This window comes from Panthera leo, chromosome A3, assembly GCF_018350215.1.
Source record: "Panthera leo isolate Ple1 chromosome A3, P.leo_Ple1_pat1.1, whole genome shotgun sequence".
NCBI lineage: Eukaryota > Metazoa > Chordata > Mammalia > Carnivora > Felidae > Panthera > Panthera leo.
This window is the reverse complement of record NC_056681.1, coordinates 31,259,093-31,281,169: the sequence shown is the minus strand read 5'-3', so window position 1 is coordinate 31,281,169 and position 22,077 is coordinate 31,259,093. Positions and strand designations below refer to the sequence as shown.

General features: G+C 43.3%; 1 protein-coding gene across 6 annotated transcripts in view; it reads left to right on the top strand.

Annotated features, from left to right (window-relative positions):
- Window positions 1-1,302: 1,302 nt before the first annotated feature.
- The window catches only part of SLC23A2 (solute carrier family 23 member 2), a 133,121-nt gene continuing 112,346 nt past the window's right edge, over window positions 1,303-22,077 (top strand). For 5 of the 6 annotated variants that reach the window (XM_042931561.1, XM_042931556.1, XM_042931562.1 and 2 more), the window contains exon 1: window positions 1,603-1,709. The gene's annotated coding sequence lies outside the window, so the exon portion shown is untranslated. Of the gene's footprint in view, window positions 1,324-1,602; window positions 1,710-22,077 lie in introns of those variants that run through there. The other variant, XM_042931559.1, reaches the window with a different exon arrangement.

Sequence of the window (22,077 nt, the reverse complement as noted above, 5' to 3'; positions counted from 1 at the left end):
CCTGAGAAGCGATGGGGAGGAGGGGAAAGAAGAGAGGCTGGGAAAGTGGAAGTTTTTCTAGGATAGAGAAAAATCTCTGAGAGAGAAAGAGACACTGGAGATGTAACAGCTCTCTTTTTTCAATCCCAGATCTCACATCCGTGGCTGAGCAGAATACCTAGGACTCCTCACCCCCTAAAAACAAGGTTGGCTGTAAAACGCGCTCACTGGTGTAGAAGGATGCTGGGGATGTTACATGGAGAGGGAACGTGAATTTTTCTCTAGCTGCTGGTCACAGAATCTCCTTGCCTTATTTCCTCCATCTTCAATGAGGATCAGAACACCTGATATTTTTTTGTAAAAAAAAAATTTTTTTTTACTCAAGTATAGTAAACATACAATAGAATGTGTACAGAATTTTACCAGCCAACTGTTGTATTTTAAACATACAAGTTATTAGAGAAGTAAATATGATGACACACTGATTCTCGAAAACAGACTACACCCCTGTATTTTATGAAATTCCCCGTGGCTGGTCAGACCCCTCCCCCCTCATTAATATGTATGATACCTACAACATGGAGTTCCCCAAACTGTGTGAAACAGAAAATTCCGATGATAAAATCTCCTCCTCCCCATGTCAGGTCAGACACAGTCCACGGTTCTTCAGCTCTCTCGAGAGTTGCTTGGGGGAACTAGTCAGTTATTCGGTGGAAACAGCAACCACCACAGTGGTTTCAAGATGGAAGGTGCTCTGAGAGTGCTAATTACTAGTGTTTTTTGTTTGTTTCTGGCCATGTATTTAGACAGTCTTCAGCATTGGCTCGCTAAGTGTGGACCTCAGACAGCAGCAGCAGCATCACTCACTCCAGACCTCCGGCCTCAGCAGCCCGGGGGGTGGGGCCCAACCACGTGCGTCTTACCCAAACGCTCAAGGTGGGGCCGCTTTGCGCTAAATTTTACCTGCAGCCTTTCCGCACAGCGGCCCTGACCCAGCGGTTTCACCTGGGGGCTTTTTACACAAATGCAGAATCTCGGGCTTCGTCCCAGACCCGCTGAATCACCACCCGCAGTTAAACACGATCCCCAGGGTAGTCGAGTCTGAGAAATGTCGGTCTGTATTACCGTGTCTGCCTCATGTAATGAGGACCTCTCCTCCAGTTAAGTTAAAAAACCTGACCCGAGAAACGGTGAAATTGGCTTGAAACCTCCGGCTCCCTGAGCCCAATGCACCGCGCAAACTGCACGATTATCTTCCCGCAGCGATGACAGGGCTCAGTGTCAGGCCGGGTAAATGGGGGGCGCCAAGAGGGGGAGACTCCGGGCGAGCGCTCTGCCTTCCAGGTGGGCCCCAGGAGCAGGTGTGGCGGGAAGGCGCGAGAAGGGGGGCGATTTTCACGCAGGGGAAGGAACTATAAGGGACCGGGGGGGGGGGGGCGCAGGGAACGCCGCGGGGGGCGGCTGCAGGGAGCCGGCTGCCCCACCCGGGGCCCAGCGAGAGAGGGGGGCGGCCCCTCCCCTGGGGGGAGGACGGCGGGCGGGGGTCTGGGGCGGAGAGGGAGGTGGGTCCCGGGCCGGCGCGGGGGCGGGCGACTCCGCGGCTCCCCGCCCCCGGCCCGCCCCTCCGCGGCGCCATTTTGCAGGCGGCTGTCGCGGGGACCGGAGGCGGCGGCGGGCACTGCGGCGCCGAGGCGCGGCGGCAGGACGGGAGCCCAGCGAGCTGCAGCCAGGTGAGAGTCGGGCCGTCGCGCCCCCTGCCCGGCCGGCGAACCGCACCTGCCGGGCCCGGCCGCGAGGTGCCCGCCGCGCCCACGAGGCCGGCCTGGCACGGCCCCCGAGCGCTGTCACCGGCCCCGCGGCGCGGCCTGCGCCCCCCCAGCCTCGGCCCTTCCCCCGGGTCCCCGCACCCGCGGGCCAGCCTGGCCGCGGGGCCCGTGGATGCCCGGCGACCCCCAGTCCCCGCCGCCCCACCGGACCCGGCCCGGCCCCCGGGCGCTCACCCTGCCCGCCGCGCGAGCCTCAGCGCGCTCGGGCCCTCAGGCCGCGCCGCGGGGAGGCAAGTGGGTCCCCGGGGACCGGACTGGCCGTTGCCGCCGCTTCCTGCCGGGCCCTCGGCCCGAGCGTCCTGGGGTCGTTCGCCCCTTCATCCCTCCGCGGGAGGTGCGGCTGGCATCCCCGCGCCCCCCGGAATTCAGGGCCATCAAGAGGGCGGCGGGGGGGTGCCTTGTACATTTTTTGCTTTCTTCCCTCCTACAAAGGCTGCGCCAAGTAATTTTAGAAGCTTCTGCCCCGACCCCAGGGCCTTTCTCCCCGGCCTGTTTCCCGGGGGGTCGCGGATTCCCCTTGTTGGCTGCCTTGCTGGAAGGAGGAATTGAGCTTTTCCAGTGTGACTACTTTAAGGGCTCAGAATTTTCTCCTTCCTTTTGACTCTTGATGTACCCTTGAATGGATAGCTGACAGGAACTCGGCCTACAGGCTGGGGGTTTTAAACATGACTGATGAGAAATTCTTGATTGTCAGGGCAAAGGGTAAATGAGGGCAACTGCAGGTGGAAGAAAGTCACCCATAAGGGATTTCTGGGTCTGGGGCTTCAGCTGGAGCTGTTACTTTTATTCTTGCAATGCTGGAAGATGGGAGGGGGAAGATGCTGTCCCTGCTGACATCTGGGTATGCTGAGAAGGCTGGGATGTGCGAGGACAGGAGACCGGGAGTCCCGAGGCAGTCTGGTTTGAGCTGTCATTAATTGGCCATGTGACTTCTCCCGGCCAGTTCTTCCTCTCTAAAGCCTGAGACAAGAATCAAGGGTAGCTGGAGCTTTTTTATTTCTGTTTTTTGTAGTTGAATTCTGTTGGGCAGGGGCCTCCCCATTTCCAGTTGTGTCCACCTGCCTTTGCACCTTTGCACAGGACTTTCCCTGGATGGCCCTGAAGGTGTTTGAATCTGGTGAGATTTAGAAAGGGCCTTTCAGCTCAGAAATTCTGAATTCTGGAAGGGGTTATGGTTGACTCTGTCAGGATCATTGCACTTATCCAAAATGTCATGGCTTTTGGGCACCAGCCTTTTAATGGTTAGCAGTGGGTGTGCCGTGTAAGTCCTCGTGGCACACCTGTTAGTTAAAGGAGATGAGCAGGTATGTCCAGCCAGCTACCTGTTTCACCTGATGGCCTGAACATGAGCTATCTGCTTTCTAGACCATTTCCTTTGTCAAAATGGCGACTGGCTCCTTTCTTTGAAATCCAGGGCATTTCTCTTGGTTTCTTTGCTCCGAGTGGGGGGTGATTTTTTTTTTTTTTTTTTTTTAAGAAAAGAGGTATTTCAACAACTTTACATATTGTCTCCCCCCCCCACACACACGGTTGCATAGTAGTCGTGTTTTTTGACTGTGGCAAAGTTAATTAAGCTGAGTTTTAATGTCTGGATGTTTCAGAAATGTTTATGAAAGCACCTGGCTAGAATATTGTAGGAGGTTTTGCTACGTTTCATGCCACACTGCCAGTGGCGTTTGTGTAGCAAAGGCCAGAGGTCTTAGCATGGCAGAAATTAGGTATCTCAGGAGCAGCCTCCCATAGCCTTCCATTAGCCCAGCTGCTAATTTGGTGCCAGGTGCTGTTTGAACAAATCGTTGTTGAATGAAACCCCAGTCTTTTGCCCTCAAGGAGCCTAAGGTCTGGGATATTGGAAATCCTGATTTGGCCATTGCCATCCTATTCAGTGTCTCTAAAGACAAATCTGGGATCCTTTTGGGGACTCCTTTCTGGCACCACTGGTAGCTTGAGGAATTTTCCCATTTTGCTTAAGGGAATTAAAAGTCAGCAGTCATAATTTGCAATTACATAGTGCTTTGTACTTGTAAATGAAAGCTTTTTAAAAACTTATTTTTGTTTAATCCTCTTAGGCTTTTTTAATTTAAACATTTTATAGTCCTTCCCTGACCTGTTTCCAGGCCTTGCCTATAAAATTCCCAACACGCCAGTCGGTTCCCAATACCAGATAACCTCATTAATTCATTTTTACTCCCTGCTGTTCTTGTAGTTACTCTCTTCTCAGAGGGCTGCCTGTCTGGGCTTTTTATTTTGCTGGGGAACATTTCCTGCTCCAGGTTAGGCTGTGTGTTACTGACGCGGGATTTAAATGAGCCCTGTGTGTGCTTTATGGCACTGTCTTCGATTTTCTCCCTGGCTTTTCTATTTCTAGCCTGTTATTTTGTCACAGGGTCTAGATTGTTGACTCTCGAATGACTGAGGTTTGCTTCCATCTTATACTTTTCATAGGACTTGCACATAATTAACACATTTATTGAGAGCCTGCTGTGTGCCAGGCAATGTTTTTGGTGTTTTGGATGGTTCGTTGGAGATTCTCTGCCCACATGGAGCTCACACACTGGTGAGGAGGCAGACCATGAGATCTGGTGCCCTGAAGAAGAATCTGGCAGGATTGAGGGCATTAAGACTTAGGGTGGGAGCTGAAACTTTGGAAGGATAGACAGGAAAGGCCTGAGTCACCTTTGAGTGAAGACAGGAGGAAGTGAGTCATATGATATCTGGGGGAGGAGCATTCCCAGTGGAGGCCACAGCAGATGCAAAGGCCCTGAGGCAGGAGGAGAGCATTTGGTTTTGAGGTCAAAGAGATCTTGGGAGTTGGATCTTGTAAGGCCATGTGACACATAGTGAGGTCTGTGGACTTTACCTTGAGGGGAATGGAAACCTTTTGAGGGTTTTGAGTAGAGGGGACATGGGCTGACATAGCTTTTAACGGGGACATGCTGGTTGTTGCTGTTTGAGAATCAACTAGAAGCAAGGAGGGCAGGGCAGCTGTGTGACCTGCTAGTGCAGGGCTGAGGGTGGTGGTTAGACTAGGGTAGCCAGAGGGTATTCAAAAATGATGGGATTCTGAGGTGGGGCCCAGGAAATTGCCGATAGGCCAGAAAGAAAGTTGGGGGCAATGCCCAGGGTCTGGCCTGAGCACTTAGAATGAAAGGGACCGAGATGTCGGTGATGGCTGAGGAGCTGGTATAGCTCCTTCTCAGGTTAAGTTGTCACACTAAACTGACAAACCCAAATGCAGTCATAAAGGGAGAGGGTGCATGCTTTGGGGGGGCTCCTCCATGGGAATGTAAATCTTCTTGAGAACTCCTCATTACCTTTCGTTTTAATTCTCTCCTGTGACCTCAGCAAGTCTTCAGGTGTAGGTGGCCTCTAACGCCCTCTGAATGTTTACTTACGAAGGAGAGTTCCATCTTATTTATTCAAGAGCCATTTCTTGCGCTGCTTCAGTGGGGTTACATGTTATGCAGGCCTAGCATCTAAAGATAGCACAAAAAGCAAAGATCTGGATTCATAAAAAATGACCTTTGAAAATTCCTGTATCCCAGGGAGTGTGGCAGGCACGATCTGCACATACGCTCTGTAGGGAAACCTCTGAGTGTTTACATGTAGTGAACACAGTCGTGGACAGTGTATAATTTCACAGAGGATCATATTTGCGATTTAAATCAAGTGTTCTCATGGTCACGAACTATTGAGTAGCTTTAGGTTGCAGCCCAAAGCCACTTTCTGTTGGCCATTGTCTGGACTCCCAGTTCTTATTGATGCATAATACTCTCTGTGCAGCCTCCGGGAGTCTGTCCCTCTGTAAGGACATCAGAGTGGCCTTGGGCCTTTGCTTGCCTGGCTGCCCCAAACCATGGTTTTCTCTAGTCAGGAAAGCCTTCTTCATATACAGTTCTTCTCATAGGTTTTGCCCGAAGTGGCACCCTGGTGTCAGTTGTCCTAGGGCATCTTAGTGAGTTTCTGGTGAAGACTCACCCTTCTGGACGGCCACCTCTCAGTTCACTCTGAGTGTGAATCTTACACAGCCAAATCCCCCCATCTTCTCAGTCGAGTGTGAGCTCAGTTTAATAAAATGCACTTCCCCTCTAGGAGCCTCTCCAGGTGGTAGAGAAGACCCAACAAAGACTAGACGGTGGGCCCCGTGAGATAGGGCCAGTGCAGTAACGACAGCGCCAGTATGCATCGGTTAGGTGCTGAGCACTTGAGGTCATTATCGTTAGTCCCAGCAACTGGCAGGCAGAGTGCTTCTGTCCGGGCTTCGTTTTATTGATGAAGAAACTGGAGTTTGGTTAATTTACCAGAATAAACTCTTGGGTCTCGGTTTCTGCTCTTAAGCTCCAGTTATCCGTGGGGCCCTCTGAGATATTATGCCATTCCCTGGTCTTGTCTGAAGCTCTGGGTTTTCAAGTTCCTGTTGGCCTAGAAGAGGGCAAAGAAGCTGGTGGTGGGTGCCAGGTGCTCCGCCTAGCACCTCCTGTGTTCACTAATGCCCTTTTATCACAGCAGCCCTATGAACTAGGTATTAACTCTTGTTTCTGCTATACAGCTGAGGATGCCAAGATCTGGATCCTTCTTCCTTTTTCCTGCCTTCCTCTTACCTGGCCTGTTTTTCATTCCTGGCTATGGTATTTTCCTCTGTGTACCCCAGCTTGGGTCCTTCGCTCCTTCTATTCCTTCATCATTTCCTGTAGGAATTTTCCATAGCCCCCCTCCCCCAACACATGCACCTTGCTTTTACATGGTCTCTCTTTGAGGCAGTAGCCCTTTGCCACCAGCTTCATTTTATTAAACTTGCATTAGCTTTTTCATCCCGGAGCATCACTTCATCAAGGAGGTCTTCGTATTAGGACTCTGGATGGTCTTCTCCACCTTCTTTTCTTTAAAAAAAATTTTTTAAATGTTTATTTCTGAGAGAGAGAGAGAGAGAGAGAGAGAGAGCGCGCGAGCACAAATGGGGGAGGGGCAGAGAGAGAGGGAGACACAGAATCCGAAGCAGGCTGTCAGCTGCTGAGCTGTCAGCACAGAGCCTGACGTGGGGCTCAAACTCATGAACTGTGAGATCATGACCTGAGCCGAAGTCGGATGCCCAACCCACTGAGCCACCAGATACCCCATCTCCCCCCCTCCCCCCTTCTGATGGAGAGCACTGCGGGAAATGCTGTTTCTCATACATTGCTACTGTAGTTGGAATTTCAGCCTCCCGTTGCTTTGGCTTTCTTGTTCCCTATTCGGTGCTGGCTAAATCATTTGTTGTCACCAAAGGCAAATTAACTGGCTGGGGGTGCAATCTCTTCCCTGTCTAACATGTTGAACTCAAACCGGAGAGTTTCTCATTCAGAAGGTCTGGAGGTGGGGCCCAGTAATTTGCATTTCTAACCAGTTCCCAGTGATGAGGATGCTGCTGGTGGGAGAACCACTGGCCCCTGTGCAAATCAAGTTTTATTGAAACACAGTGGGTTCAAGACCCCATATGACCTGCAGGCCTAAAATAATTGTTGTCTGGCCCTTTATAGAAAAAGTTTGATTACCTCTGCTTCACAGTATGGATGTATGAGATCAGTGCTGAATATTTTCTATTGAATTCATATTTTATCAAGAGCTCTTCATATATTAAGACATTGATTCGCAAATTATTCCACAAAAGTATGATATGGGGAATATATGCATATTTTGAAGTGTTAGGGAGTATAACACGCATGACGCTTCTTTTAAGTCTTCTGTTTTATCTAAAAATAACGTGAATTTTTTATTCTATTCCAGAAACATCAGTGCTTGGTTTAATATGAAACATTTTTTGTCCTTAATCTTTGAGTAAAGTTGATGCTACTGGATATGTTATTTTAATCCTGCTTCACTCTGTTTGAGAAATAAGCCATTAAGATTTGCATTTTTTTGTCATAAAGTTGCAAATATTTGTCTATGCTTTGAATTCAGATCTGTCAGTCTTTTTCTTTCTTGTGCCTTCTCTATCCTGAGATTTTAATATTCCTTTATATGTGTCTTCATTCTTTTGAAAAATATGTGGCTATAATTTAATAACTATTGGAGTGTGGCATGGAGTAAGGATTATTTTTTCTCTACATTTTTCCTAGCACCATTTATTCATTAATTCATCCTTATTAAGTTAAAATGACACCTTAATCATATGCTGAATCTGGAGATCTGTTGTGGGACTTACTCTTTTGTTCCATTTATCTGTCTATTCCTTTGCCATGACCTAGCTATTTTCATCGTTACAATTACTTAATAGTAGGCTTTGCTGTCTGATAGTGCCTATACTCAATTTTTTTTTCCTGTATTTTTCAGTTTAGGGTTTCAAAATAATGGGACATTTTATTAAATGTATGTAAATTAATTTGGGGAGACTTGTCATCTTTATAATAGTGAATTGTTCTGACCAACCACCTGTATTAACTCAGGGTGGTTATGCTATGTGTGTTCTATATGTGCTATATGTATTCTAACAAAGTAAAGTTATTTCTTACATTTTTTGGGGTTGTTTTCCTCAAGTGTGGCGAGTTAAGGATCTAGGCTCCTTCCATCTTACTGCTGACTTCATAATGTGGCCTCTAAGTTTGCTGTGGAATTCTTTGCGTGGAAGATTGTTTCACAGGCTAGGCTTGGAAGTAGCAGTATTTGCTCCCACAGTCTGTTGGCCTGTCCCAGAGGCACGGGGGACAGACGCATGTCCTGTGTATCTGTGACGAAAATGAAATGGCAATGTGTCTGCTGTTGTACTTAACCAAACTCTGTTGTTATTTTTCAGTTGATTCTTGAGTTTCTTAGGCAATAATATGGTCATTTGGATTTTTTTTTTCTTACACATTTTTCTTAATAAATTGTAGAGTACTTACAGATTTTTTAAAAAATGTTTATTTTTGAGAGAGAGCCAGAGTGCGAGCCGGGGAAGGGGCAGAGAGAGGGAGACACAGAATCTGAAGGAGGTTTCAGGCGCTCAGCACAGAGCCTGATGCCGGGTTCGAACTCGTGAACCGCAAGATCCTGACCTAAGCCGAAGTCGGACTGTTAACCAACTGAGCCACCAAAGCGCACCTAGAACATGTTTTAATGTAACAGTCCTTTTAGTCAATTTTTACTGGAATGCGTTGTTGTATATAGTCTTTAATGATATTAAAGAAGTGTCCTATTTTAAAGGTCTTTTTCACTAAATTGCAGTATTTATACATAATGGTTTTGAATGAACAGTTTGTCACCTTGACATTGACCCTGGAATTTTGTACACCACAAAAATCCTCAGTCGTCTCTGTCCCTGTCCCTGTTATTGTGGTAATTCTCCAAAGAAGTTCAGTTTCCCTGCTGATTTGAGGATGACCTCAAATTTCTTGCCAGGAGAAATTATATGAGTTATATCTTTCCTTCAGGTTCATCCCAAGGGCTTCTATTTTCTAACCATGCTGTCGTATTGTGCAGCTGTTGGCATCTTTTGTGTCTGGGATTCTGACCCACAGGCTTTGAAAATGTGCTCTCCCTTCGAGAAGTATTTGTGGGTTCTTGTTTCCCTTCCTTTACTCTTTCATCCTTGTGAAGATACACTGAATACTCTAGCAATGTCGATTTGCCTCTTCTGTTGAAGTTCTGCCTTTTGCACCTGCCTCCTGACACCCACTGTGAGTTCAGGCCCATGTCTAGGCTGCCCATCCTGCAGCCTGTGTGTGCTGCGCACCCCCCCCCCCCCGCCTTCTTAAATGATGGGTTTGCACCCTCACCCCTTGAGCTCCCTGTGGGTCTGCTGTGGACTCCCCTACCAGTGGTCCCAGATGCTGCTCTGAACCCCTTGAGAGGCCCTGGCAGGTGGGTGGGGTAGGGAGTCTTATTACTTGGGCAGTAAAAGCAGACGGGGTCCAACTCTTTTTCTAGCATTTAGTTCAGTGCCTAGGGTGCTGCTCCAAAATGGCTTCAACTTTTTCTTCACTTTCTGTTTTCAACTCTAAGATCTCCTGTTTTTTTTGTTTTTTTGAATTGGTGTCAGGTGTCAGTCAACTCCTGTTTTCCAGACAGCTTTGACTCCTTTTCATTGATAAGTATATATACATCAAGTATGCTTGTGTGCATCTCAAAGTTTCACAAAAAAACACGCATAACCTTGTATGCTGTGTATTCTGAAATTTTGTATTCCTATTTCATGAAAAAATTCGTTGTGGTGCTCTACATTGATTTTGTGATCTGGTCGTGAAATCTGTACATGGCTCTGCTTGTGAGTTTGAGAGGTTATTTATCCATACTGTGTTATGGTAAGGAGCGAATGATGGGGAGGAAACTCTTGACACAGAGGAACCTTCAAAAAAAAAAGTTTTATTGAATTATTATTCCGTAAAACTCACCTGTTTAAAGGATATGGTTCTGTTGTGTTAGTATATTCACTGAGTTGTATGTAACCCACTGCTCTCTCAGAACGTTTTTATCCTCTTATGAGGAACCGCGTGCCTATTTCAGTGGTGGCTCCCCATGCTTCTCTCCCCTCAGCCTCTGGCAACCACTAACCTACGCTATTTCTATGGATTTGCTTTATCTGGATACTTCATATAAATGGAATCCTACCTATGTGTCCTTTGTGATTGTTTTTTAGCATGTTTTTATGGTTTATCCATGTTGTGGCATGTATCACTGCTGTATTGTTTACTAGTTGATGGACATCTGGGGTGTTCCTGCATTGTAGCTGTTATGAATAATGCTTCTGTGAATGTTCTGTACAGGTTTTTGTGTGATCATGTTTCAGTTCTTTTGGATAAATATCAAAGGGTGGAAGTACTGGGTCGTACGGTGATTCTGTGTTCAACATCTTCAGGAACTAACAAACTTTTCCGAAGTAGGTGGGTCGGCAGTCTGACAGTTGTCATTTCTCCACATCCTCACCAACACTTGTCATTGTCTCTTTGATTATACTCATTCTATTGGGTTTGAAGTGTTACCTCATTGTGGATCTTATTTGCATTTCCCTAATAACTAATGAGGTGGAGCATCTTTTCATGTGCTTATTGGCCATTTATATGTCCTCTGTAGAGAAATGTCTGTCAAATCCTTTGCCCACTTTTTAATTGGGTCATTGTCGTTTTATTAATAGGTTTTAGGTACCAGTCTCTTACCTGATATATAATTTGTAAATTTCCCCCATTTTATGGATTGTCCTTTTACTTTGTATTTCTGTCCTTTTGAAACACAAAAGTTTTTTGTTTTTTTTTTTAATGTTTATTTTTGAGAGAGAGAGAGAGAGACAGAGACAGAGTATGAGCAGGGGAGAGGCAGAGAGATAGGCTGAGCAGACAGAATCGGAAACAGGCTCCAGGCTCTGAGCTTTCAGCGCAGAGCCCAACGCGGGGCTCGAACCCACAAACTGAGATCATGACCTGAGCTGAAATCAGATGCTTAACCGACTGAGCCACCCAGGTGCCCCGAAACACAAAAGTTTTTAATTCTGGTTGGAGTCTCACTTATTTTTTTTGTTCTTTTTAAAATTTTTTTTAATATGTCATATCTAAGAAACCATTGCCTAGCCCTAAATCACAAAGTCACAAAGATTTACCATTTCTTGTATGTTACCCCTATATTTTCTAAGAGTTTTATTTAATTAATTAATTTATTTATTTAAAGTTACCTCTACACCTGATGTGGGTTTTGAACGCAGGAACCTGAAATCAAGAGTCACATGCCCTTCTGACTGAGCCAGCCAGGTGCCCCTAAGAGCTTTATCTTTTATTATTATTTTTAATGTTTGTTTATTTTTGAAAGCAAGCAGGGGAGGGGCAAAAAGAGAGGGAGACAGAGGGTATGAAGTGGGCTCTGCATCGACAGCATAGAGCCCGATGCAGGACTCAACTCCTGAACTGTGAAATCATGACCTGAGCTAAAGTTGGATGCTTAACTGACTGAGCCGCCCAGGTGCCCCAAGAGTTTTATCTTCTGGATTTAGATCTTTGATCACTTTTGAGTTAATTTTTGTATATGGTGTGAGGTAGGGGTCCAACTTCATTCACTTATGGTGATTTCCAGTTCTCTCAGCACCGTTTGTTGAAAAGACCATTCTTTCCTCATTGAATTGTCCTGGCACCGTTGAAAATCACCTGACCATGAATGTTAAGGTTTATTCTGTATTCTCCATTCTACCCCCATAGATCTGTCTGTCCATCCTTCTACCAGCATGTCTTAATTAGTATAGGTTTGTATTTAGTTTTGAAATTAGAAAACGTGAGTCCTCCAGTTTTGTTCTTTTTCAAGACTGTTTTGGCTATTCTGAGTCGTTTGCATTTTTATTTGAATTTTAGGATTCGTTTGTCAATTTTTGCCAGAAAGGCAGATGGGATTTTGATAAGTGATTGCATTGAATCTGTAGATCAGTCTGGGTAGTATTGCCAAGAACTACATATTTTTAACAGAAAAATTTCATGAGATAATATCTATTTGCACTAGGAGCATGTATCCAGATATTCTAGCCTATCTAGTCCATTCCATTTTTTTAATTTTGTTCATGGGTTTATTATCTATTATTTGAAAAACCTGCTTCAAGTCAATGGTTCTCAACCTTGACAGCAAATTGGAATCATCCAGAGTACTTTATATCCACGTGGTCTCATCCCAGAGGCTGAGGTGCCCTTGATCAGGAGTCCAGCCTGAGTGTTGAGATTAAGAGAAAAAATTCTCCCAGGTGATTCCAGTGTGCAGCCAGGGTTGAGAACCATTGCAGTAAGAGAACTGAAGTGCATATGGATACCCCTTTTAAAGCCTGTGCGTAGTTGGCTGAACATATTACGGTATGGGAATGTGCATACTATAGCTGCAGAGCCACATGCGTGAAACATTTGGTCACTTAGGTGAGGAATGTGTTAGGTCTGTGTACTTTTTCTTAATCTGCTCGCTAACATTGTCCTCTGGAGAAATGAAATCATTTTGCTTTGGACTTCTCAGTGTGGGTAGTTGTCTCTGGTCTGTATAGAGAGCAAGAATAGAGCAGTCCCTGGAAAGGGTCATTTCTCAGGAATTTTTGTGTCTTTTGCCTTTGGAAATGGACTGATCTGAGAAGAATATGGAGGAAATGCACAGCTATTTTAGGGATTGTCCCTTAAAGAACACTGAAGCTCTTGGCTAGAATTACTTCTTGGTTGGAAGTGTATAAAGCTATGGTCAGAATTACTGAAACGCCATCTGAAGTGGAACTGGTGTCCTGTCTTAGAATATTAAGGGAAATTAGGACTGTGGTGAAAACACTTACACACAAACTAGCTTATTTTACTCATTTGAATTTTTTTCTGGTTTATTTGAAAGTAAAATTTTCTTGTTTGTGTACTTATAAGCGCACATGCATATTTGTATTTTAAAGTAGAGATACGGGGCCTTTTTAAACCAATTTCTTTTTTTGTTTAGCAATGTACTTTAAGCATATGACTAAATCATTAAATAGCCCTTTAAAACATGGCTTTTAACAGCTCATTTGTGCTGAATGCATCATGTTTTATTTGACAAATCCTTCTATTGTTGGGCATTTAGCTTATGAGCCGTTTTTTGCTGTGGGGAACATAATACAATAGTGAACAGCCTTGTATGGAAATCTGTGTGCATTTTTCAGATTATTTCTTTAGACTACTTTTTGGAAGGGACATCATTTGCATTTTTTAAGGCTTTGTTACATACATAAGATGCATCCAGGTTAACGGACTGGGAATTATTGCCATAGTTGAACATTCCTGTTCTCTTTCCTTTTCTTTTTTCTTTCTTACCAATTTGGCCGGAGAATAGAATCATTGTTTATTCTGCTTTTCTTTGATAACTTGGAGTTTGAACACTTCTTCGTTAGGTTTTGGGCCATTTGTATTTTGTTCGGCTTATTGATTTCCTTTACCAATTTTTCTAGTTTTGTGTTCATCTTTTTCCTGGTGATTTATAGCAGTTCTTTTTACAACCAGGATATTAGCACTTTAATTAATGTTGCAAATATGTTTCCCATTTTGTCTTGTAATTTTATGATACGTTCAAGAAGTTTTACTTGTAGATCATTTTGGGGGCTTCCGTTTTCAAAATAAAAATCTCATTTTTCAGACTTGAAAGTTTCAAATGAAATATTTTTCTTGAAGATGAATAAAAATCTGTCAGGATATGATTTTGCCTAAAATAAGTTTTTTTAGATTTCACATCTGCCTGTCAAAGTATGAGGAGAATAATCAGCTGAATTTTAAAAAGTTAAAAATGAACTTGGAGATTTTTCAACATCCTTGTCCCAATAAATGAGAACTTTAAGTGGGATCACCTGGCAGTTGGGTGCTGTTATTCTAAACAGCCAGAAAGTGGGGCTAGATGTCACTTAGGAGCTTTCCACTCAAATTAAAAAATATTTCGACACTTTTGGTGGTTAGTGCTTTTTCCCTTTGGGTATGTATGATGTCTGTTTGGGGTTGATGGAGCTCCTGTGCTTTAATTCCTTTTTAAGTCCAGTACTATTAAAAAATTGAGACTTTTGCATCATACTTAAATAATAGCCTCAAGTGACTCTTTCTAATTATATCCTTTAGGCTTTTTCCAAAATACAGACTTCCTTTGTATTCCAGGTCTCTGGAAACACTTGTCCTAACTAGTTTGTAGTATTAGTCTTGTTAACCCGTGGAGTTGTGGGCAGAAAGTTAATAACCTGTGGCAAGGGCTCAGAGCAGGTGCTGGGTGCGTTCTGTGCCTCCCCACAGTTTCTACTGAGAAATGAGACTGGTTTGGGATCTGTTCTGCTTCTCTCTGGGCCTGTGTCTCTGCTTCCCCTCTGTGCCCCTTACTGCCCTTGGCTGGTGGGTCTGTGGGATTTCTCATTTACCTTTTGTGTTCGTTCTCCCACCCACCTTTATCGAGCACCATCTTGGGCAGGGTACTGAGGCACACCTGGGAAGAAGTAGCCTGGCTGGGACCCTGGCATCACCATCTCCACAGGTCTTCCCTGGTTCTGAGTTCAGGATTCTGACCCTGATTTACTTTAATCTGATTACAGGCATTATCTGTTATCATTCTTAGACACTTTGGAGAAGTTTTAGGGAGTTTTGGAATTAGCTTTGGGGTTAGCAAGGTTCCTGGAGAACCTTGTCATCCCTCTTCACCCACACTCCTGGTTCTGCCCCCAAATTATTCCTGTCTTCCACAGTGATGCGGCCCCAGAAATGGGTACAGGATGGGAGGAGCGATAGCAGGGGAGTCCCTTTGAGCGGTCAAGGCTGGGTGGCTTAAGGAACACCCGGCACCAACAGGCAGAGAATAGGGGGTTTCAGAGAGAGGTTGGGTCATTAGAAGATACAGGCACATCCAGTCTGAAGGGAAGCACAGTACTTGTTCACGCACTAAGGCACAGTTTATTAGGGGAAAATGGAACCGTTTGTGTTAGCTGAGCTTGACTTATTACCACTGATAATTGTCATTGGGCTGTGTTTTTAATTTGGTCATTTTGCCAGGAACATAGATCAGACATTGCTCCTTAGATCTTTGGGTAATTAGGAAGATTGGCAAGCCTCCATTCTTCTTGAATGAAGTCATTATTATCCTATTTGTAATATGGGATTAAATATGTTAAGTGAAAGGCATTTTTAATTTTTTTTAAAGACAGTTGCAACTTAAGCATGTGGGCAAAATTATCTTGTTTTGTATGTGTATTCTTGAATTTCAAGCCTTTTTTTTTTTTCCCCCCCTAATCACAAATACATGTTCATTAGTAATGTGAAACAGAAAAGCATAAAGAAATAAGACCTCGAGGCGCCTGGGTGGCTCAGTCAGTTGAGCGTCCGACTTCGGCTCAGGTCATGATCTCACGGTCCGTGAGTTCGAGCCCCGCTTCGGGCTCTGTGCTGACGGCTCAGAGCCTGGAGCCTGTTTCAGATTCTGTGTCTCACTCTCTCTCTGCCCCTCCCCTGTTCATGCTGTGTCTCTCTCTGTCTCAAAAATAACTAAACGTTAAAGAAAAAAAGACCTCACATGCAATGTGACACCCAGGGAGGATCACCGTTAATATTTAGGGAGAGTATTTAGACTGCCTGGTTTACCACATAAGTGTAGTTTTTATATAAAAATGGGGTATGTTCTGACCTCCCCCCCCCCCCCCCCCCCCACACCTTAGTAATAGAGCATGGCTGTTTTCCTGAATGGCTGTGTAGTGTTTTATTATAAAGCATTTTCTTGTCATCATTTAGTTAGCCAGCCCTTAAATATTGGGCATTTACTTGTTCTACAACTAAAGTGACTATAATTGTACTCACTAGGTATTTTCTTAGAACAGTGATTTTATTGGATATACATTTTTAAAGGGGTGGATGTCAAACATTTTAAAATGATTTTGACCAAAAACATCTAGCTGAAAATGAAGGCGAATATTTCTCTGATCTTGGAATGATGAGGGACTTCCTAAGCCTGAAAGTATTAGAAGCAATTGCAAAAAGATGTTAGATTTGACTTTAGAGAGATTAAAAAAATAAATAAATAAATAAATCCTTTATTTCAAGTGACAGAGAGGAAAAAGCAGTCATTTATTTTTTTCTGGGGAAAATGTTTGCAACATGGCAAAGGGTTAATTAATGTCCTTAATTTGTTAAGGAGCTCTTACAAATGAATGAGAAAAAAAAGGAAGCCTACTGAAAAAGTGGACAAAAGGCACTTTACAGTTCATAAGAGAACTATAGATACATGGATCAAAGAAATCAAGATTGAAACCAGATGTCATTCTTTGCATGTCAAATTTGCAAACGTTAAAAAAAAAATCTAGGACTGGCAAATGAAGTTAACATACAGTTTTCTTCTCTTGTGCTTTCTTTGTTAGCTTGTCAGTTTTCCCAGAAGGAGTTGGGAAGGTTTCCCATTTCCTATTTCTTTACCAGAAAGGATAGGATATAACTGGCCTGTGAATTTTGTATGAGCCTGGCACCTTTTTCAAGCCTAGGTCTTTGCTTTTTTAATTTTGTCTATTCGTTTACTGTTATTCAGGCTTAAAATTTTTTTTTTCCTAAAAAAATTGTCCATTTCATTTAGATTTTGGGGTACATACATGTGCTTCCTTTGTTAAGTCCTTTAAAAAATACAAATTCCATGTAGAAGCATGAAGGGTATGTAGTATCTTGTGTTGGCCCTTGCTTTCAGAAGATACTCGCTGTCCTGTTCCACAGGTATTTTAATTTTCATTGAAGTCGTTTTTTTCTTTTTTGAATTAGGTAGGTAGGTATTTGTCAGCTTTTTTGGCGTTTACTAAATTGACAAAATGATTTGGTTGCTTAGTTTCTGGCCTGTGAATGGTACTGGCCCCCAGGGCTATATCCTTCCTGCTTGTAAAGTATTAACATCCTTTTTTAAGGAAATGCTAAAATATAGAGATAACAGTTATACGAATATGGATGTTATTCCCCCTCCCCCAATTTTTTGGATTTTTTTTCCTCTGTGAAATCAAAGCCTGAAAATCATAGCATTTAGTACCTTTGCACGCCCCAATTAAGAATGTAGAGAAGCCCTGTGAATGTTTTCTTGTGCGTTCACAGTGGCCTTTGTGGGGGACAGTCAGGTGGTGCGTCATTGAGCTCCTAAGTGACGTTTCCTCTGAGCTGCTCACAGGGCTCCGGGCTTTGATCTCAGCCTTGTAACCTTGCGTGCAAAGGGCAGGTCTTCATGTCGAGTGTGGTGGCACACGAAGGGGAGGGGTGCTGGCTGGTGCCAGGACAGAAGTTCAAGGATGCGCCCTGATAACTCAGTCTTGTTTCTGTTCGGCTCCTCCTGCTTAATTCCCCTCTCAAAAATATATTTGTATTTTTCCAATATTAAAACTTATGACCCAATTCTGTGTTTTGGTCTCTGATAGTCGTCCAGTGAAGTAGAAAGCCAGTCCTTCCAGACACTGGTTGTACTAATCAGCTTAAAAAATACTTTCCAAAAACAAATCTTCATGGGGTCATAGTACTTGGACTCACCCTTCTATAATTTTTCTCTTGATTTCCAGCTAAAGTGATTTTGTTAATTGCAGCTTTGCCCTCATGGAAACCTTTTTTTCTTACTTTTTTTTCTTTTATTTTTAGCGTTTTAAAGGATTTACAAAAGAAGCATACACGTGTTGGAAAATAATTCTAACTTGTCAGAATTGGATAAAGCAAATTTTGAAAGTCACACAGCCTTTTTTACCCCCTATACTTCAAGGCAGTTTGATCTTTATTCTTTCCAGCCCTTTCTTATGTCCACAAATATGTTCTGTATAATTACACTTTTAATAAAAATGGGATTATACTATACATATTGTGCAACTTGCATTTCTCAAAGGACAAAATATATAATTTCAGTTTAACCGAAAATAAGCTGTTCTTTTAAAGCTTTTCTTTTGTTACTTTTTTTCTGTTATTTCCATTCTTTCTCTTCTTGACTAATCTTCATTGATGGAAGTTGCCTTTGTGCTTCCCTTCTGACTCTAAATTTTTAATAAACATAGCTTAAAATAGATTTGTGGTTATGAAGATTTTATTTTGGGCAATAAATTACCTTGTTTTTCCTCTTTGAATGCAAAATGTTTTAGCAACAGAAAAATAACTTCTCCATTCATATTCTAATCAATTAAAATAAGTAGTAATTTTTTTGTTCCAAATAGCAAAAGACCAATGTTTAGTTTCTGAAATTAAAAAAATAGGATCACTGGAGGCTTATTGAAGGCTGGATGGTACAAGTCTGATGGCATTTGTGTTGCTTATCTACCTCTAGAAGATCAGTGATTGTGATGCTAACTTGCTCCAAAACAGACTGTGGAGTTGGAAGAGTCACAACATTCAAAAAAAAAAAAAAAATTGACTCACAGCTAACTTTTTCTCCCATCCAAGTACTAACCAGGCCCGACCCTGCTTAGCTTCCGAGATAAGACGAGATGGGATGCGTTCAGGGTGGTATGTCCGTAGACACAGCTAACCTTTTCTAACAAAAAGAACTTGTTGGTATCTGGCTAAACTGTCATCACCTGTGTGGTTTTAGTTTTAAGTTTGTTTATTTTGAGAGAGGGAGTGGGGGGAGGCAGAGGAAGTGGGAGAGAATCCCAAGCAAGCTCCACATTGTCAGCACAGAGCCTGATGTCAAGGCTCGAACTCATGAACTGCGAGATCATGAGCTGAAATCGAGTCGGACGCTCAACCAACTCAGCCACCCAGGCACCCTTGTATTTTTCTTTATAATGGAGGGCCAGGCTGGTGACTGGTGCCTTGCCAGCTGTTTCAGAGATAGCTCCCCAGGTCAGGCTCTGGGTTCTTTTTTATTGTGATGCCTCTGCATAGGTACAAGAGTATAAAAAACACATTCATTTAATAAACAAGAAAATGAGTATCTGTGTACCTATTGATAACCCAGCCTAAAAAATGGAATGTGACCCAGCTTTTTTATAAGCATCCTTCCGATGTATATTAATACATTTGTAAGACGCTTTAAAAGAAGGTGATTTTTAAGAAATCAAATTGTCTCTTCTGTTTTCCCTATTAAAAACAGCATCAGCAGTTTATTCTAGTGGCGGCACTGAAAGCAATGTAGAGTTATAAAGGTGAGGGCTCCGTTGTCATGGGTGTAATGGGCTCTGACCCCTACTGTCATCTATCTTAGAAGCTCCAGGACCCAGACCAGGCCTTTCCCTTCTTGGGTTCTTACTTGTAAAGTGTGGACCCAGTAGTTCGGAGGGTGGTTATGAAGATATTGCGCAGGTATGATGTGTTAATCTTAAAAATAAAAGTTACTTTACCGGCAAAAATGGATATATTCTGGAATAACCAAGGCTTGCAACTTTGGACATGCAAGCTATGCCCAGCAGATAAAGGAGGAACAGGTTATTTTACAGAGAAACAAGAGGAAGGTGGGAGTTGTTTTGAAAAATCCATTGGAGAAAAGTGGGAATCCAGGGTCATAAGGGTTTGTCATTGTCTGAGTCCCAGGGGGGTGGTTATTTTATTTATTTATTTTTTTATGGGAGATGCAGTGTACATCTTTCCCTGTTGGGGTCTGTTATTGATGATTCTTTCCTGTTGAGATTCTTCTGTTGGGGGCTGTAATTGACAGTTCTTCCTGCAATTGACATTCAGTGGTACTGGCTCCCTTTCTAGCCTCCTGACTCCACTTTATTGAGTTTCCCTTTATAAATTTTCACATTTTCCCCCTTTTGATCATGATCTTTCTCCAAAAGCATTGCTGATCAAGAGTCTGATTTTTCTAATTCTTTTGTCCCTCAGTTCTAGGAAAGACCTTTCCTGGGTATAATGTCCCACACTGGGGGGAAATTATTTGGATTGGAAATCTGAGGTCACATTTGAGTAACAAGGAGGAGGAGCAGGGAGAACAATCAGGTACCTCCTACTTCTAGTCCATATTTAGCACAATTGTAAGTGTTGGAGATCATCTCTTCTTGGGTACGTTGTTAGAAAAGTTTGACAGGCAGCAAGTATGGAATCAAAAGTAACGTGACAATTCCAAATTGTGTGGTGGTTCTAAAACAGGATCCTAGATCTGAAAGTAGCCAACTAAAAATATTCATTGGCACTCATTCCAGTTTAGGGGAGAAAAGATCCCCCTCCAGAGGCAAACCCAGAGTCCTGTATGCAGATGAGGAGTCACCCGTTGAGCAGTCATGAAAGCAGAATAGTGAGAATCTGAGAATTAACCGAGTACATTTGGGAAGATACAGTGCAGGTATAAGCATGAAGCAGCAGTTGGTGGGCTTTTTGCAAAACAACAAAACTTCAAAGACATTTTAAGACAATATTGTTATCTCAAGAAAACTGTTCTAACCAAATGTGTCAATAGTACAGTAAAACTGAAATTCAGAAACCACGAGTTTTGGAAAAGAATCCAGAGTCGGTTAACAATAGTCCAAATGAAAAAGAGAGACTTTGTATCCTGAGCCTTCTAACAGACCTGGCTTCTTGAGGAAGCTGTCTCCTCAGATGTTGTCTGCTTCAATACAGGGAAATCTTTACTTTCAGGTCATCAGATGGTGTGTAGGTCCACTCAGAGTTTGCTTTCTTTAGACATGTCCATGAATCTAAGAGTCTATTCCCTGGAGTTTGGCAGCACAAGGGTTGGTTAGCAGTACGTAAGAGGGGCCTTTCCAGTGAAGTTGAAGAGACTCTTTCTGGAGGTGCCTTTTCTAATAGATAAAATCTCCAGTTGCAAGGTGTGATGCTTTTCTCTTTTTTTTTTTAATTTTGATTATAAAAATTATAAATTTTTTTTATATTATAAAAAATTTATAGTATAAAAATTATAAATAATTATTTATTTATTTATTTTGAGAGAGAATGTGAGCAAGGGAGGGGCAGAGAGGGAGAATCCCAAGCAGGCTCCCCACTGGCAGCACAGAGCCTGATGTGGGGATCTAACTCACAAACTGTGAGATCATCACCTGAGCTGAGACCAAGATTCGAATGCCTAACCGAGCCACCCAGGCATTAAGGTGTGATACTTGTCTTCATCTCTCAAGAGTGCATGGTGAAATTGCTCTATCAATCTTCTGGTTATTTTTAGTAGGAGCAGTTAGGCCTTTACAATATTGAAGTATATCTTTTTTGTGTCTGTGTTTATTTTTGAGAGACAGAGAGAGAGGGACAGAGAGGGACAGAGAGGGACAGAGTGCGAGGGAGGGAGGGAGGAGACACAGAATCCGAAGCAGGATCCAGGCTCTGAGCTGACAGGCTCTGAGCTGTCAGCTCAGAGCCAGACACAGGGCTTGAACTCACAAACTGTAAGATCATGACTTGAGCCAAAGTCGCACACTAAACTGACTGAGCCACCCAGGCGTCCCCGAAGTGTATCTTTATTAATTGTGGGTCAAAGGAGTCAGGGGCCAAGTGCATTGGATCTTCTCTGACTATCTCAAAGGGTAAAAGTCTGTGAGTTCCGAAGGGGTGAATCTGAGTTAAGAACAGCCAGTGGGAATGCTTTAGGCCAAGATGATATGGGAGGTCTCTATAAACTTTGCTGATTGAGTCTTAATAGTGTCCTTAGTGCATTTGACCAACCTGAGGATTGAGAATGGTATTGCCCAGTGAGTATTGTAAAACTGGTGAAACAGTGCAGACTTATTCAAGCACCTGGTAAAATGGGTTCCTTGAGGACTATGAAGTTAAAGAGGGCTTCTCCACATTGGTATAATTTTTCTTTAATCTTTTTTTTTACATTTATTTATTTTTGAGAGACAGAGCACGAGTGGGGGAGGGGCAGAGAGAGAAGACACAGAATCCGAAGCAGGCTCCAGGCTCTGAGCAAGCTGTCAGCACAGAGCCTGATGGAGGGCTTGAACCCACGG